At 43.6% G+C, this 15,841-nt stretch overlaps 1 protein-coding gene across 8 annotated transcripts in view; it reads left to right on the forward strand.

Moving 5' to 3' along the window:
* BACH2 (BTB domain and CNC homolog 2) overlaps positions 1 to 15,841 on the forward strand; it is a 187,534-nt gene that overhangs the window by 149,058 nt on the left and 22,635 nt on the right. The window lies entirely within an intron of this gene.

Genomic DNA, 15,841 nt, shown 5'->3' on the forward strand with positions numbered 1-15,841 from the left:
TCAGACCTGTGGTTCTCTGTTTCAAGGGCCTGCAGCTAGTAAGAAACATGTCTTAAAACAGCTCTGAAAGCAAAATATCTTTCCATCTCTGACCACACAGCAGTAGTACAACATGCCCAGCCACCTCTCTCCCCAGATACACAGGCAGCTTTCAGAGAAAATTTCCCTGTCAGAGGATTCTTGGTCAAGTAAAAACAGAATAAGCTCCAGTTATTTCCTATTTCTTTCAAAGAACAGTGTTGGAGCCAGTAACCTCTTAAGACAGGAAAAACCTGGGGAGAGACAAAACCTGACAACTTCCCTTATGATTTCCATAGAGGACTAGAGCTCATTTTTGCTTCCGGAAGGGGAAGCTGGACTTGAGGTGTATCGGTCTCCAGCCATTCCATCTGCCTGTTGAATTCAACTATTTTTTGACCTTATTTTTATCTGACTGCAGATTTTCATGTTGTGCCTTGGATGGATTTCTGCATCTGGCATTTTTGTTTGGACATAAAGCCAAATCAAGCAGTTTCTGTCTATCCCTTGAATTTGTTAGTTTTCGGGAGACTGGACACATCAAACCATGTTTTAATGGCTGTGTTTTAAATGTCTGAATTAATTTGTCAAATGCAAGGCACAAAAAACCAGAGAGTTGCCTGTCTTTTGTAAGAGCCATCTATCCTTGTCATTTTTACTCAGTTTATGTAAGCAGTAGCCATTGAGGTTAAATAATATCTATACCATTGTCCAAGGAAGTGAAGAATGAAGAGATGTCCATGACATATATAGGCATTGGGGCATTCTACAAAGAAATATGTTCACATTTACAAAGTCATCATTCAGAAAGCAGAAAGAGTTCCTTTCAGTAGTGGCATAAACCTTTAAATTACGAAATCCCTTTCTTCTTTCTCTGTCGTCAACATATCTTGCAGTTGGAGAACTGAGAAGAACGCTCATTAAGGGCTACCTCAGGTTTGGTTTGGTTTTGCTTCCTTTTCAAAGATGAGCCTAATCCTTCCCTTACAGGATTTATTTCACTATTAGGCGTGAACTCTCCAACTGGAAAACTCAGTTAAGAGGGCATATGCAGGTAAACTGTTAAAGACAAGCATTTGAGCATGTTTCTGGCCTCTGTCTTCAGCTGGTGGTACACAGCCAAGGTGACCCTAGCTGGAGCTGTGCTGGACCTCTACAAGCAGCTCTGTAGGGCAGACCGGCGCTGCACACGTAAACTCCTCTTTGGAGGGTTTCAAGTCATTCCCAGCCTCAGGGTTCCCAGACTGTTCGCATCATCTGCTCTTGCACTCTCTTCTTAGTTCTCAGATATGGTTTTAATCTGAATTATTTGATGAAGTTATAGTTTGGTTTTGTAACTGCTTTTCTGCAGAGTAATTGCATAGCCAAAGGGCTGGGAGAATTCATGGTCATTTCTTGTCACTGTGTTCTACCTCTTGGTTGAATGATAAGGTGGTAGTAAAGAACTCTCTAAATATTCACTTTTAACTAGGCTTTTCGTTTCCCAAACTGTTCTGATTGCAGGTAGAGGAAAAGAAAAAATCAGGTGTCATATGTGTTCTTAAGAGACTTCAAAGTTGTCTTTGCTATTGTAAAGAGTAGAAGAAATCAAAATAGTAGTACTTGACCAAATCTTTTTCCTCCTGATACTACAATTTCTTAAAGTCAAGGTTTTTATGAGGCCTTTTTGTAACTAATTGTCTGTGCTATCATTCTTTTTTTAAATTTAAGGGAAGGGAGAAATTCCCTTTGCAGCTTGCAGCCCTTGTCCGCCTGTCAGGTGGGTGTATATTTACAAGAATTCATGAATGCCTCTTTCTAATTTCTCCCCTTAGAACAAAGGTTACTCCGTCATTGCCTTTGGAAAGCTTTTGGGCTGGCTTGCTTTTGTGTGTGTGTGTGTGTGTGTGTGTGCCATTTTTTGGTACCATGCCAAGCACTGTGTTAAAACTCTACTAGTGATCAGAGGAACAGAAGGAAATTTTGAGGTTTGGCGATAAACCCTGTTCACATGGCTAAAACTGTGTAAAACCACCACAGTGATCTCTTGGAGAGGGATGGAGAGATGGACTTCGTGTTGTGTGCTCCCTGTGCCTGTCTCTGCTGGGGTGAACCACCTTGTGCCCTACCCCCTCTAAACATGGGGGTCTTCCAGCACCAAATGTGGGAAGGACTTGAACTCTTCTTGGTCTTCAGGAAAGCAGGCACCCCTGAGCAGTCTGGCATTTCTGCACCCTCTTTATGCATGTAGTACTGGCACGTAAATGCTCTTGCTCAATCCTATCAGCTGCATATCATTCTATTCTGGGAAAGGTGAGAGCAGTGCTGGAAATGACTCATCTTCAAAAGGCATCAACTTTACTCTTCTTATCCCCCAGAGTTAGTCCCCCCTTTCGGTTTGTGCTGTAGGTACCGTACAAGGGGGGAGCATCACTTTTTTAAAAAACAGAGAGCCATAAGAAATGCTGTGGCAGCCCATCAAGTGAACGTGTTTGTCATTTGGAGTTTATATATGGCTGATGAGCTCTCTGCACTTTCAGCGCTCTGTTTTGCCAGGGATTTTAAAAGGTCCCTGAGAAGCCTCTATGGCAAATGAAGGAACCTTGTCAAGATCCTGCATTACACCATGCCCTGCCCAGCATTCCTGTAGTTCTTGCAATTTCCTGCCCCTTGCAGTACGGCTGTGGCTTTGGACAGCAAGCACATTCTGTATTTCCTGAAGGAATGGTGTTTTTAATGTCTTTATCTGTGAGAGTTTTACTACGTGCTGTGGATTTGCACAGGGGCAAGGGGATTTCTGGTTTGTGTGACTATGTGCTGTTTTGTGGCTCTGTTTTATTTCCTCTTACATCCTCCTCCCCTCCTTCTTCTACCTGAAATGTTAAATTAAATCTAACATAGTGATACTTTTAGACGGAGGCGACGCTTGGCTGTGCCAGTTCCCCAGTGGCTTTAAACTGCTGGCTGCAATACTGCAAACAAAGTCAGACCCTGGCTTGGCCAGCAGTTCCCCCCAGCTATCTGCATGTTTGCTCTCCAGGCTTTATTTTACCTACACTATTGGAGACTCTGGAGTCACAGCCTATGTCTCATTGTTATGCATGGATGGGAAATATTCCTGTACTTATTTGCATTCATTAGCTGTTGGTAGCTTCTCTGTTGAGGTCTCTAGCCTTGTTTTTACAGTGCTTTTGGCAGTGTTTCTGCACTTGGTGTGCGAATTTTTATGATCTGTTGCATGTTATTCATGCAATTTCCTGCCCTGTAATGGTATCAGTTTTCCAGACACAGAGGAATACAAACGAAAACCCAGGAGCCTGCATTAGCATAAAATGTCCCAGTTCTGTCAGTTTGATTAATTTGTCTCTTTGTCTCCACTCTATATGATAAGTGCTATTAATGGTTGCAACACTTCATATGTCAAAGTCTTTCTTCCTAATGACTTGAAAATGTGGTTTATTTCCCCCTTTTTTGCATTATTTTTCTCATTTAGCATTCCACTCAAGTATAGATTTATGCCATGCTCTTTCATTATCTTACTGGTTGCAGCACTGGAGTGATTACATATGGTGTAGGGTATGAGCAAAGATGCGATCCCAGGGGCAGCAGCTGCTGATGCAAGCTGAAAATAGATCCAGCGTATGCTCAGCACTTTTCCCAGAGGTCTTTTATTTATTAGGAACAGTCTTGGTACAGGACAGCTCGGACCCTCATTTAGCAAGATGACTTTTTGCCTTTCAAGAACAGTGCAATGACTTTGCTCTATTTACTGACTGCTGTGTAATTTTTTTTCACTGCCTCCTGTGGAAGCAGTGACTTTACCTAACGTAAATTGTAATATAACCCTGATTTATAATGAAGTCAAGAAACGACAGGCTCCATTTGAAGTAATGGAACTTGACAGATCTAAGGTTCAAATTAAATAATCCTATTTGTAAGACAGCATTTGTACATGGTACACTGATTTAAAATGAACTTCAGTTCTTCAGCGAATCCTTTACCATTCTCCGTGTTTTACCTTCCACAGAGGCTTTTTGGGGGACAAAATTCACTTGGAGAGAGCATTTTTGCCTCTGAAAACATGTGTGCAACAATACATTGTTTTCTTTCCCTTGGCAAAGAAGTTCTTATAAATTGTTTCACAGAAGAACACTTTAATTAAAGAAGAGAAATTAATGTAGGTCACTTATTCAGGGCAAGCCACATCTTAACCTGCTTTGGTGGCCAGAAGAGGCCAGTTGCTGAGAATGAGGAGAGGAAGGATGCTGGAGGGAAAATGGTGAGAAAGGCTGTGGCTCAACTGTTCCCCTCCCAGGAGCAGAGGTTCATTCTAGCAGTGATTTGTATGAAGAGGGAAGGTCACCGCCTCCTTGCTGTCCTTCCCTCACAGCTGGCAGAGGGGAACACTCGAAGATGATGTTTGCTCCTGCCTCTGCACCCCACTTTTCTTCCTCTGTCACCGTCATCGCAGTGCAAGCAAGGAAAGCCCCGGGGTGTGCAAATGGAAGGATGGGAGCTGGCAGTAAGCGCAGGAGTGGGGGTTGGTAGAACAAAACGCTTGCAGAGGAGAAAAAGAGACCAGGCAGGGAGTGTGAGATGCTGCACAGATGATGAAAAAGGGCACAAAAAAAAGGGCAGTGGGATAAAAACACTACAGTGCAGGATTTTTCTGGCCTAGATTGAGGGGAAGCTGTTTTACAGAATGCCCTGTTCCCTTTTCTCTCTCTCAGCATTGCTGTTTTGCCTTCCTTTCTGGCTGTTTTAGTAGCGGCTGCCCTCTCCATCATCTTGCTAATTTTCCTTCATACCTGGCAGGGATGTGGCCCTTACCCCAGGAGTCTGACAGACGTTCTCACTCTGGGCTGGCCTCAGATGCTCAGGCAGAAAGGTCCCCGTGTGCGTGTTCATCTCGGTAGTGTGCCTGCTCTCCACCTTGTCACCCTGCTACCATCACCCTTCTTTCCTGGGCAGATATGAAAGGTGTCAGTGGGCAGAGTGGTTATTAATCCACAAGGCCCCACTCAGAAGAAGGCAGTCTCTCCCACACTGGGGCCATGAGAACAGTCTGCCCAAACTGGAGCTTCGGCATCATGCCTGCCCTGCAGTGAGTGGTTTCAGGACTAAGTAGCTTCTTTCTCCTCTTTGTAGAGAGCTCCAATAAAGAACAGACGGTGAAGAAGACAAAGGGACTGCCAAAGAGGGTGTTGCTCGGGCACTGAGGCTGTAGCCCAGCCTGGGGACATGAGGAGAGAGGCTCCTTCTCCTGCTCTCCACACGATTAAGAATCTTTTTCCTCAGCGCTTGTAGGGAATTAATAACTTCTCTTAATTAGAAACCAAGTCCAGTCTCCCCACTGCACTCAAGAACGGACAAGACTTGAGAATATCACTGGGGAACAGGAGGAAAACAAGGTCACAAAGCCAAAGCAGCGGAAAACAGGAAGGCAAGGAGTATCCATTCAGCAAAAATGGCATTGACATCATGTACACCCTTGCACCTCATTTCGGGGACAAAAGCAGCAAAGCCCAAAATAAAAGTCAATCAGGAGATTTTAGAGTTGCTGCTGGTAGCTTGCACACTGCCTCTTCTCCCTCCTCCAACAGATGTGTGCATGGCTACGGGCATGGCTTTCTGTTCACTTGGAATTAATGGGATTATATACGGCGGGAAAGGAGGCAGGGTACACTGAATTCTGCAAATACAGCCTGTGCTGCTTGATCTTTAGAAAAAAAATAAAATAAAATAAATAAAATAAAATAAAATAATATAAAATAGCAAGAACCAATTCCAGGATGTTTCGGTATATACATAAACTGGTTTTCGTTACTCACGGCACACTCGTGGCTGAGGCAGCAGAATAACACTTTGCTGTTCATTATTTTATCAGACAGTGATAATTGTAGTTAATATTTTCTTAGTAGTGTCTCTGAGAGTTTATTTATGCTGTTAATAATCTGAGCAGCTGTAATGATGCTGTCTGCCAGAGCTGTAGCCTTTTAGAATCACTCTAGTGAGGCGAGGATACAACGGTAATAGAAATCCAAGGAGAAAACGATCTTTTCGGAGCAGATGGGGCTGATTCAATCCCTTTCACACGCACTCCCGTTATCCAGTCTCTTTCTCACACTAGCATGCGTGGGTGCACGTGAGCATATGTAGACACACACACACACACACACACACACAAATAGCTGTATAAGTCCCAACTTCCACCCTCCTTGGAAGTCACATATCAAGCTGGAAAGGCGGTAATTTTTCTACGGGAAGAGTATTTCTGGAGCTTCTAGGGTAGATGGCATATTCTACCCCTTGCTTTCTGGGTAGATCTTCAAAATCTCATGCATGAAGCAGAAAGGGGAAAGTCAATTCGCTGAGGATAACCTGGAGCCAGGGGCGGGGTTGTGGCTGCTCTGGGATGCCTTTGCCCAACCTTCCTATCTTTCCTTGCCCTTGACCTCTTTGCTAAAGGTCACTCCTGCTGAGCCTGCACTCCTTTAGGGACTGAAAGAGCCATTTACTTTTGCTCATAGCAGACATGAAAGCTCAGCAAGAAGGCAAATGCCTACAATTTTTTTCTGGTGGGATTTACAGAGCCTAGTTAACCTTTTGGGCCACTGACAGAACAGTTAACTGCTCCTCGTCGAGGATGGGAGGGGACCAACTTTTCCAGCTCAGCAGTGGCTGGCTCTTCTTGGAAGCCTGCGTTGCTGAGCTGAGCAGACATCATTGATAAAACGTAAACACCAAGGAGTGGAACAAAAGCCACCATAATCCTCAGATCTGTTAGTAGCCATTCAAGAACAAAAGGTGATTGTAGAAAAATTGCATGTCCGAATACCGGAAATTAAAAGGCAGGGTGGGGGAGGAGAAGGAAAACTAGAACAAATGCAGCATTTGGTAGGTTTTTTGTTTTAAAACTGTGATGCCTGCAGGAAGCCGGGTCGTTTATACAAGGTTTCAGCCTACCAGTTAATAATTGTAATTGTCTGGTTACCTCATGAAGCACAATAGTAAACCCTTTTACATTCAGTTCAGCAGAGCAAAAGCATCTCTGGATTTGAAATGTTATGGTATTTGGTGAACTGCACTCTCTGCTACCCCGATGTAAGGGTGCCAGTGATTTTATATGCTGTGCCATGCCAACACATGGTCACAGGCAGTGCCGAAAGCATGGGCATCATCCCGTGGAAACCTCGGCAGAGCATCTGTGAGCTGCTCATCATATCGGATGTTATCCAGCCCCGTCTCCTGAGCCTGCTTCTTCTCCGGCTCCTTTGTCTTCTGATTCAGTTCTCTTTTTCAGAGTGCAGCCTTGTGTTTTCTTAAATCATATTTGACAGAGCTTGTTTATTCCTCTCCTACACTACACGAAATATAATAGTAGGGCTCGTAGTGAGATGCCTTGCTGTGAGGTATTCCTTGTTTTTATAAAGTAATTACAGTGTATTTAATGCACTGTGTATTTAATACACTATTATATAGTTTGTTCACTTAAATACATTCTGCCATGCCTGCGAAAGAGGAGTATTGGTGCAATTTACAGGTCTTTGTAGTTTTTCTGTGTTGTTGTGTTACTTTTGTATCAATTGCAGCTTCAGAAACTGAACCACTCCTCTAAGCACCCTCTGAATTAGAAAATTTCTACACACATCTTAATTTTCTGTCTGTTGTGATATTTCCTAATGTAACTTGGAGGCTTCTAGAGCTTTCTTTCTTCATTCTAAAAGTTCTTAAACTGATTTTTGTTTTCCCTTTTTTTACACACTTTGGCTCATGATATGCACCCAAACAGATCTTTCACAGACTCCTCTCTCACAATTTATATTCTGTGAAAGCTTTCCCACTCCTTCCTCACCCCTCCTCACTGCTAACACTTTCTCTTTTTTTTTTTTTTTCTTTTTTAATCTGGGGGTCAGTTTAATTTTCCTTTTGCAAAAATACGGGACTGATTTTAATTTTAAATTACAGTTGAACTTCAATTTTAATGATGCTTTCGGGTTAAAATCTGTTAGTTTCTGCTTGTTTTTTCTCTGCTGGTTTCAGCATGGCTTGCAGAGACACCAGAGGAGGGAAGGTAGCATTTCTGCTGAGCCACCCTCCTGTGTCATCCTTCTTTACTGTGTTCCAGGTTTCTTAAGGTGTATGTTGCACTTGAAAAACCACTGTATTTCAGGCTGCCAGATATCACAGCCATATTTCCCTTTGCTTTATCTTCCAGTTCATGCCTGGGTGTTTAAACTGCTAATTAGTGCCACTGGTTTTTACATGCTCTTTGTTGGTTCAATCATTTCATAGCCAAGTTGTTCCTTTAAAGAAAAGATTGTTTGGTACCTCCTCATCTCTAATTTTCTTTTTCACACCTTCACCCAGAGTCTGACCTTTGCAACCTGAAAGTTCTTCTCCAAGCCTTTTCACCTAGGCTTGACTGCAGGTACTCTCTTGGCCACAATTTGGAATTTTTTCTGTTCTCATTATGCCTTGGACAGCCTCTAACATCAACAACATACCTCAAACCGCATAATTAGTTAGGAAAAAATTGTCTCCTTCTGCTGAAGTTCATTACAGTGTTTTCTCCAAACAGTGGCACTTCAGCCGTCAGTTCAGTGCGTAGTATGACAGACACCATTGTCCTCGTGGTTTAATAAACTGGTGTTTGACTTCTATTTACTGAGTGAGATTTTAAAATAAGGGGTCTGGCAGGTTTGCTTGCAGGGGTTTGGGAAGTTTTCCCCTGCAGTCCAGGAGCGGTTGTGCTGAAGGTGTTGTGAGGTGGCAGAGGGAGGTTTGCCTGATGGCCAGCACGGCTGTGCCGCCGGCAGACCCTCAGCTCTGCACAGACCTGCCTCCCTTAGCTGCCGAGCTTCTGGTGCCAGGCTGTGGCCCAGAGGAGCAGCCATGCAGGCAAACATCTCCTTTTGCTCAGCAAGCCACTGTGGATGGTAACACCCAGAGCTGCCCAGTGGGTACATCTGCCAAGGACCGGTGGTGAGAGTAAATGTGATGCAGGCAGCGGGTCCCTGCTGTGGAAAAGCACTGCATCTTCCAGTCTCCTGTAGCCTTTGGGTTTTTCAACTATTATTAATCTATGTTTGGTATGATGCCTGCTGTTTCCTTCACTGATATGTGTCAGCAGCAAAGTATTGAAGCTTATACTTGGTGATTCCTACCTTCCTTCTCAATAGACTGAGAGGTGTGGCAAATTCAACAAATTGCTTTCTCCTTAAAATTTTCAGGGATGGGAAAGATGCTGAAAATGTGCAAGGATTCTGTCAGGATTTCCAGAAGTAAATTCTTTGCTTTGATTTGAAACCAATCTCACTTTTGAAAGGTTGAAAGAATTTCAATTTGGCTTCAGTAACTCTGAAATGAAATGAAAACTAGAAGTTGTGGATTAAAATAAGCATTGCAGTTGGATCAGAAATTATTTTTACTTTTACTATTCTATCTTCTACTGTTTCAATTTCTTAGACATCTTCTGATTCTATCTTCCCCCTTGTTTCATCTGACATAATTGGCCCCAGACTTGGGGCCTGGGATTTTTGAGAATGCCCAAAGCTGAGGGCGTTACCATTTCCAAATCTGATTCAGAAAAATCCAAGTATGCGGATGTCTTAATAATGCCTCTTATGCTCCACCCCTAAGTCATGTGCGGTCAAAGGTTGACATAACCAATAACATGGTCATTGATTCACTGGCTGTTTACGCCATATTTACGCTTGGCAATCAATTCCAAGCCACTCACCCCGCCGTCAGCGCTGACGTACTTCTCACGGAGCGATGGGCACAGTTTGCAGTTATTGCTTCCCAATCCTGTAGGCGAGTCAGCGTGAATGACTTCTCCTTCCTCCCTGTCTCACCTCCTGCGGTCACATCTGCCACATTATAATGCTGTGCGGGCACTGAGGGATATTAGTCTCCCCTTTCAGGTGCGGAGGCAGGAAGCTCTTTGAAGTGCTCGTGCTGCCCCTGGGTGTGCTCCTTATGCCAGAGAGAGGAAAATGAGAAGTCATAGAATCGTAGAATATGCTGAGATGGAAGGAACCCATCAGGATCATTGAGTCCAACTCCTGGCCCTGTGCAGAACACCCCAAAAATTCCCATCTTGTGCCTGAGAGTGCTGTCTAAAAGCTTCATGAACTCAGACGGGCTTGGTGCTGTGACCACTTCCCTGAGGAGTCTGTTCCAGTGCTTAACTGCCCTCTGGAGAAAAATCTTTTCTTGATAAGTTTAGGTCAGGATCTAACTCCAACTTAGATTCATGCCATTTCCTCAGGTCCTGTCACTGGTCACAAGAGTGAAGAGGTTAGCACATGCCCTTCTGCTTCCCCTTGTGAGGATGTGGAAGATGGCAATGAGGTCTCCCCTGTCTCCTCTTCTCTAGCTTGAACTAACCGAGCATCCTCAGCTGTTCCTTAAACTGCCTCCTCTTCAGACCCTTCACCATCCTCACGGCCCTCCTTTGAACGCTCTCAAGTAGTTAATGTCTTTTTTATATTGTGGTCCCCAAAACTGCACACAGTACTCAAGGTGAGGCCCCACCAGTGCAGAGTAGAACAGGACAATCACCTAATTCGGCTGGCAATGCTTTACCTGATGCAACCCAGGAGACAGTTGGCCCTTCTGGCTTTCAGGGCACTGCTGACTCATATTCAACTTGCCATTGACCAGGACCCTCAGGTCCCTTTCTGCAGCACTGCTGTCAGCCTCTCCTTCTCCAGTCTGTACACACAACCAGGGTTGCCCCATCCCAGATGCAGAATCTGGTCGCTTGGTTTCCTCCTTCAGTTTGTAAATACTCTCACACAGGCAATCAGGGCTTCTAGTGTAAATCTGTCATCTGGCCAGCAACTGGGACTTCAGGGGGGAAGGCAGAGGGGGAGCACTTGTGGGTTTTTTTCTTTGGAAAGCACAAAACTGGAAGTTGGACAAGCACTTCCAATGTGACATCGTTTGTAGAACGACCACTAAGGGGAGTTAAGAATCTCCTTGAAGCTCTCAGCCTGAGAGCCTGGTGGCTGTTGTGGAGGATGCACTGAAAAGATGCCAGGATGCCCCTTAGACTGGCCTTGGTGTGGCTTTGCAGGTGGCAGCTTTTCCAGTGGTACTTTAGAAATAAACAAATTAGGTAAATCAGCCTCTTGAACAAGCTTTGTGTCCGTTTTCTCCCTTTCTCTGGTCTGTGTTCATGTCCAGGGAATGCATGGTGGTCGTATGGTGGACTCCCACCCCTACAATGTGATGCAGTGTGGGAGATGCCAGACTCTTGCTTGGACTTGAGGTGATTCTTCTGCCCAAACTTGTATGCGCTACCTGAAGTGGCAGAATGTTAAACTGGCAGGGTATCTGCTCAATTTAAAAAGGGGTTTTAGAAAGAAAACACAGGCCTCTCTTTTTCAGTCTTCTCCATCAGTGACTTGTACATTTATCTCTTGTTTACAAGCCCAGATAATGCAAATACCTGCATCTGATGCTTCTCACCCAAGTAGGCTTTTAAAGAGTGATTACTCATTTTAGGAGCTTGTCCTGGTTTCAGCTTGGGTAGAGCTTTATGAGCAGATAAGGGAAATATATCTGTAAGCTGCTGGTAGGAGAACATTTAAATGCTGTTAAATTTAAAGAGAGGGAAATGCAGTAAAATACTGGCTTACAAAAGTACTCTGCTGTTTATCATCTCTTCTTCTGACTTTTTCCTGCCTCCTGCATTTTCCCACCTTATGTAAAAGGATCACAGTTTCAAAACAGTTCCTGCCTATGTGCATATATAGGGACAAAACATGATGTCTAACACTGTTGACTTTGCACATGACTATCCTGTTTGAGCCTAGTAATATATTTATATCTTTCAGAGAGTTTTCCAAAACCAAATAAGCCCAGGCTAGGAAAAAAACAGGCTTCCCCATGGTAAAAATAACCAAGTAAATAACCAGGAAGTCTCTTAATTCTTAATGGACTAACAGCTTTGGTGACTGATTTTGGTTATCAGATTACACTCTGAAAATAACTTCTGCACTATACTTGCAATTGGCTGTGGAAGAAAAAGAATACACTGTGTGCTAATTTTAGCAAATAAGATTAGAGTTAATATTTAATCTCAGAGACCTTCTTCAGGCTGTGGAGAAAAAAAATAGCAGCAGTTAACTGTCACTAATCTTATCTCCTATTTTTCTCGCATATGTGTGGTTATATAAGTTGTAGTGGTAGGAACACACTGGCAGAGTGAGAAGTTAGTAGTTTGTTGGCTACATGTTTGGGTGTGTTAGACAAACTTCAGGGCTGAAATGGATTTAAGAGGTCTACACACGCCTTTAGACCACAGTAGCAACACTGAAAGATCAGCAAAGTGGGTACCACAGTAGACCCGATACAAAACAGTATGTGAATAATGGATTGATTTGGGGGTTTGCAAGTAGTCCCATTTTTTTTCTATGTTTCTCCCCAGTTGTTTTGGATTAGTATTCAGTTTGAGATTTGATATTCAGCATGTGAGGTTTGATTCAGTTTTCCTTTCTTCCTTCCCCACAAAATGGCTTAATAATTGAATCGATATTTGGAAATTAGAGAGGAAGGGTTTCTAACTGTTTTTAGGTGCCTGATGATGAATTCAACCTGAAAATCAAAATACTACAAATATACGCCATAAACCTACAAGCAGCTTGCATGCTTTGCTACAAACCTATCAGTACTCCTGTTGATTTCAACAAGATACTCAAATGCATAAAGATAGTAACATCCACCTAAGCTGCTGTCAGGACTCGTACGTTCTCAGTGGGTCTGAAGGTCTCACCACCTAAATTACCCCCAATTCAGTAGGATTTAGCAACGTTCTGCAGATTTCATTGTATCCCTGGAGGGAAGGAAAGGGCTCTGCCCTCTCAGGCCGCCACCACCGAGCTTTTTCTTTGCATATGCCCCAAGTATGCTTTATTAGGAAAGGAACAACTGCAAGTACATTTGCTGTTGAACTTTGGTGCTGTTTTCTAGCAGATCATTGGCACTGTGCCCTCATTAACATGGAAATTAGGCTTGGAAAAGCCTTTCTTCTTGTTGCAGTCAGCAATAGCAGTCCAATAGCCAACCAGACAATTCTCTGTTCTTGATGTTAGTATGCACCAGATTACTGTAAACATTCTTTTGCTCCATTTTAGATATTGCCTTGCCAAGTTTTACATTCCTACATGTTTACAGTGATCTTTCCTTGCCCTTAACCACTTTTCCCCTCTTTAAATTGAAGTCAGACTTCACTGGCAATTTGCAGGGGTTGACCTTCCCCGCTCCAGATGCAGCTTTTCATACAGATGCCATTCGGAGCAGGGTTACCAGACATCCATGTTTCCCTTGGAAATAACCTTCCCCCACCCCCTTAACAAATACTGTCTGTGCAGAATTGGAGGATTTTGTCTATTTATGTGGGATTTTGAGACATCTGGAAGTCTGGGCAGCTAGCTAATGAGCATGCACTGATGAACTCCGCAGCACACAGTGAGTCCAGCCCGTCCACAGAAATGGGTCCACAGACCTCTGTGTGTGCTCTGAGGCCACATCCCGTGTGTTCAGAACAACATAGAGGCCTCCATGGCATGCTTGGTCAGCCTCATGGAGGACATGGATACAACAGGGAGACAGAGAGAGTTCACCCGCAGTGCCACGTCTCCCGTGGTGGCTGTAAGTTTGTGTGTACAACTACATTTAAAATAGAATATCTGCCTTAGAAGTGCCTTATGAAAATATGATGTTCCCAACGTGGAAGTGAGCTAACCCTCCTCCTAATTTTAGAAAAGTACGTGCCCCGCGCTAGAAGAATGCTTTGCTAAAAATGCTCTATTTGCATCTGTAACGCTGCCTTCCTTACTAGCATTTCTCATTGCTCAGTCTCTTCTCAGCATCTTATTCTCCCATCTGACAGTGATCAATACTGTTTTCCTTGAATTAGCCAGTTTTTCATTAATGACACAATACTAAGCAAAGAAGAAGGGAGGGCGGAGAGTATAACAATAATACAGCTACTTCTCCAAAAGGAAGAAGTATTACCCGGAATGCATCAAGGAAATATAATGAGAGATGATGGAGGAAAATAAGGGAAATATTTCCTCACAAGAAGGTTTTAAGTAGAGTCTGGCAATGATCTCCCAAAGGAAGTAGTGGAAGTCTGGTCACTTAAATCAATTAGGACTGCTCTCCACAGGACTCTGTAAAGAGAAAAGCAGTGTCGAACTGAAATAAAATAGATTTTGCGTGCTTATTTTCTGCAGGGCTGCTGTCAGTATTTTGCTGGTAAATTCAGTATGGCTAATGCTGATTAACAACTCCCTTGATGGTGATTATATCATTGCCTTATTTCCAGCCCTTTCCTCAATATCATAAACTCATGAGGGTATGGACATACAAAAAACATCCCCTAGCTCAGCTAGCTCAGTCTGAAAGACACAAGGCAGATAAAGGACTGGAGAAGTTGCTTTCTTTCACCTTAGCATTCGTCAGGCTTGTTGTCTCCAGAACGCTGAATGGACACAGACCTCCATACTGCACAATGAGCAAGGTATCCCTTTGGCAGGATGGCAGGGGCAGGAGCTGCACGTGGACTTGGTTTCTTGGATTGCTGTAGAGCAAGAAGATGTGCCAGATGGCTTAGGTAGGGCTACAGTATCCGTGTCCTCTGTGCATTAGGTGTACAGAAGGGTTTAAATGCATATGAGACCAGCTGGGCACAGAAGCAAGACAAAGTCGTTTGTCCTCAGTCTTGGTGAGCTGTTTGGCGTGTTCCAAGTACCAAGAAGTCCTCTACTGCCCTGCCTTGAGAGATAATGGAAAGAAATCAAGCCTCTGAGAAGCTGGTATATTTGCTTTGCTTTCCTCTCTGTGTGGGCATTGTTGTTTTATATGTGTGTTTTCCTTTTTCTCTGCTTGGTTTTCTAGAAGCCAGTCAATTCCATTTAAAAAGTAGAAATGGGTAGAAATTGGAATAAGTCAAAGGGACTGGAAGGCAGGGAAGCAGTGACTTGGCGTATGAGCTTGGACAAGGTGCTGAGTGGAGGTTTCTGTAAATTGACCTGCCTGCTTAAACATTAATTTATATGGAAAACAGGGTTTAAAAGCAAACAGCTCTTTGACATATGGCATCTTATTTACAGTAAAGAAAAAAAATAAGCTGGGATTGTTGCTGGTGTTTTACCCATCCAGCAAAGGTCTCTCTCGCATGTAAATGGAGACTGTTACATCAGAGAAATTATCCATTTCCTTCTGCAAATGCAGATCAACTTGTTTTCACTAGCTTTTTTCACTGGGATGCATCAGTCAGATCAAATCATTTTAAAAGATTGTCCTTACCTTATCTCTTCCTAGAGAAATGTGTGTGTCATAGTAGTACATGCAGCTTCAAAGCCTTTTCTTTCCCACTCCAGCAGCTCGATTCCAGCCTTTCTGCCAGAATGCATTAGATGCAAGCAGTCCCAAAACTGGTGGGGCTGAGGCAGGGGACCTGACACTGGATCCAAATCAATATTTAGACAGCTTCAGGCGGCAGAGCTTGCACTGGCTTTCACACTTGGCAGCAAGCTTTACACCCGTTTGTTTCCAAAGTTATTGTTTGTGCAGTTTCAAGCATTGGCACTAGAGAGATTTCTCCCTGAGGGCAATGACAAGCACCGGGTGTTTGAAAAGAAACTTTCCCCCTTTGGATCTGAAGATTGCGAAAGTGAAAGCTGTGTCACTGGCTAATGTCTTCTTGTAAGGAAGTAAAGGCGCAGATTTTCATGGGGTTTTCATCATCCTTCACTTGAAGTATCTACTGGGCATTGTGGGGAGCCCACAGCGCAGTCTCAGGCTCTGCTTCTGGTGCATCCAGCAC

Source organism: Empidonax traillii, unplaced genomic scaffold (assembly GCF_003031625.1).
Source record: "Empidonax traillii isolate 1590-97213 ecotype Southwest subspecies unplaced genomic scaffold, ASM303162v1 scaffold147:size910788, whole genome shotgun sequence".
Lineage (NCBI taxonomy): Eukaryota > Metazoa > Chordata > Aves > Passeriformes > Tyrannidae > Empidonax > Empidonax traillii.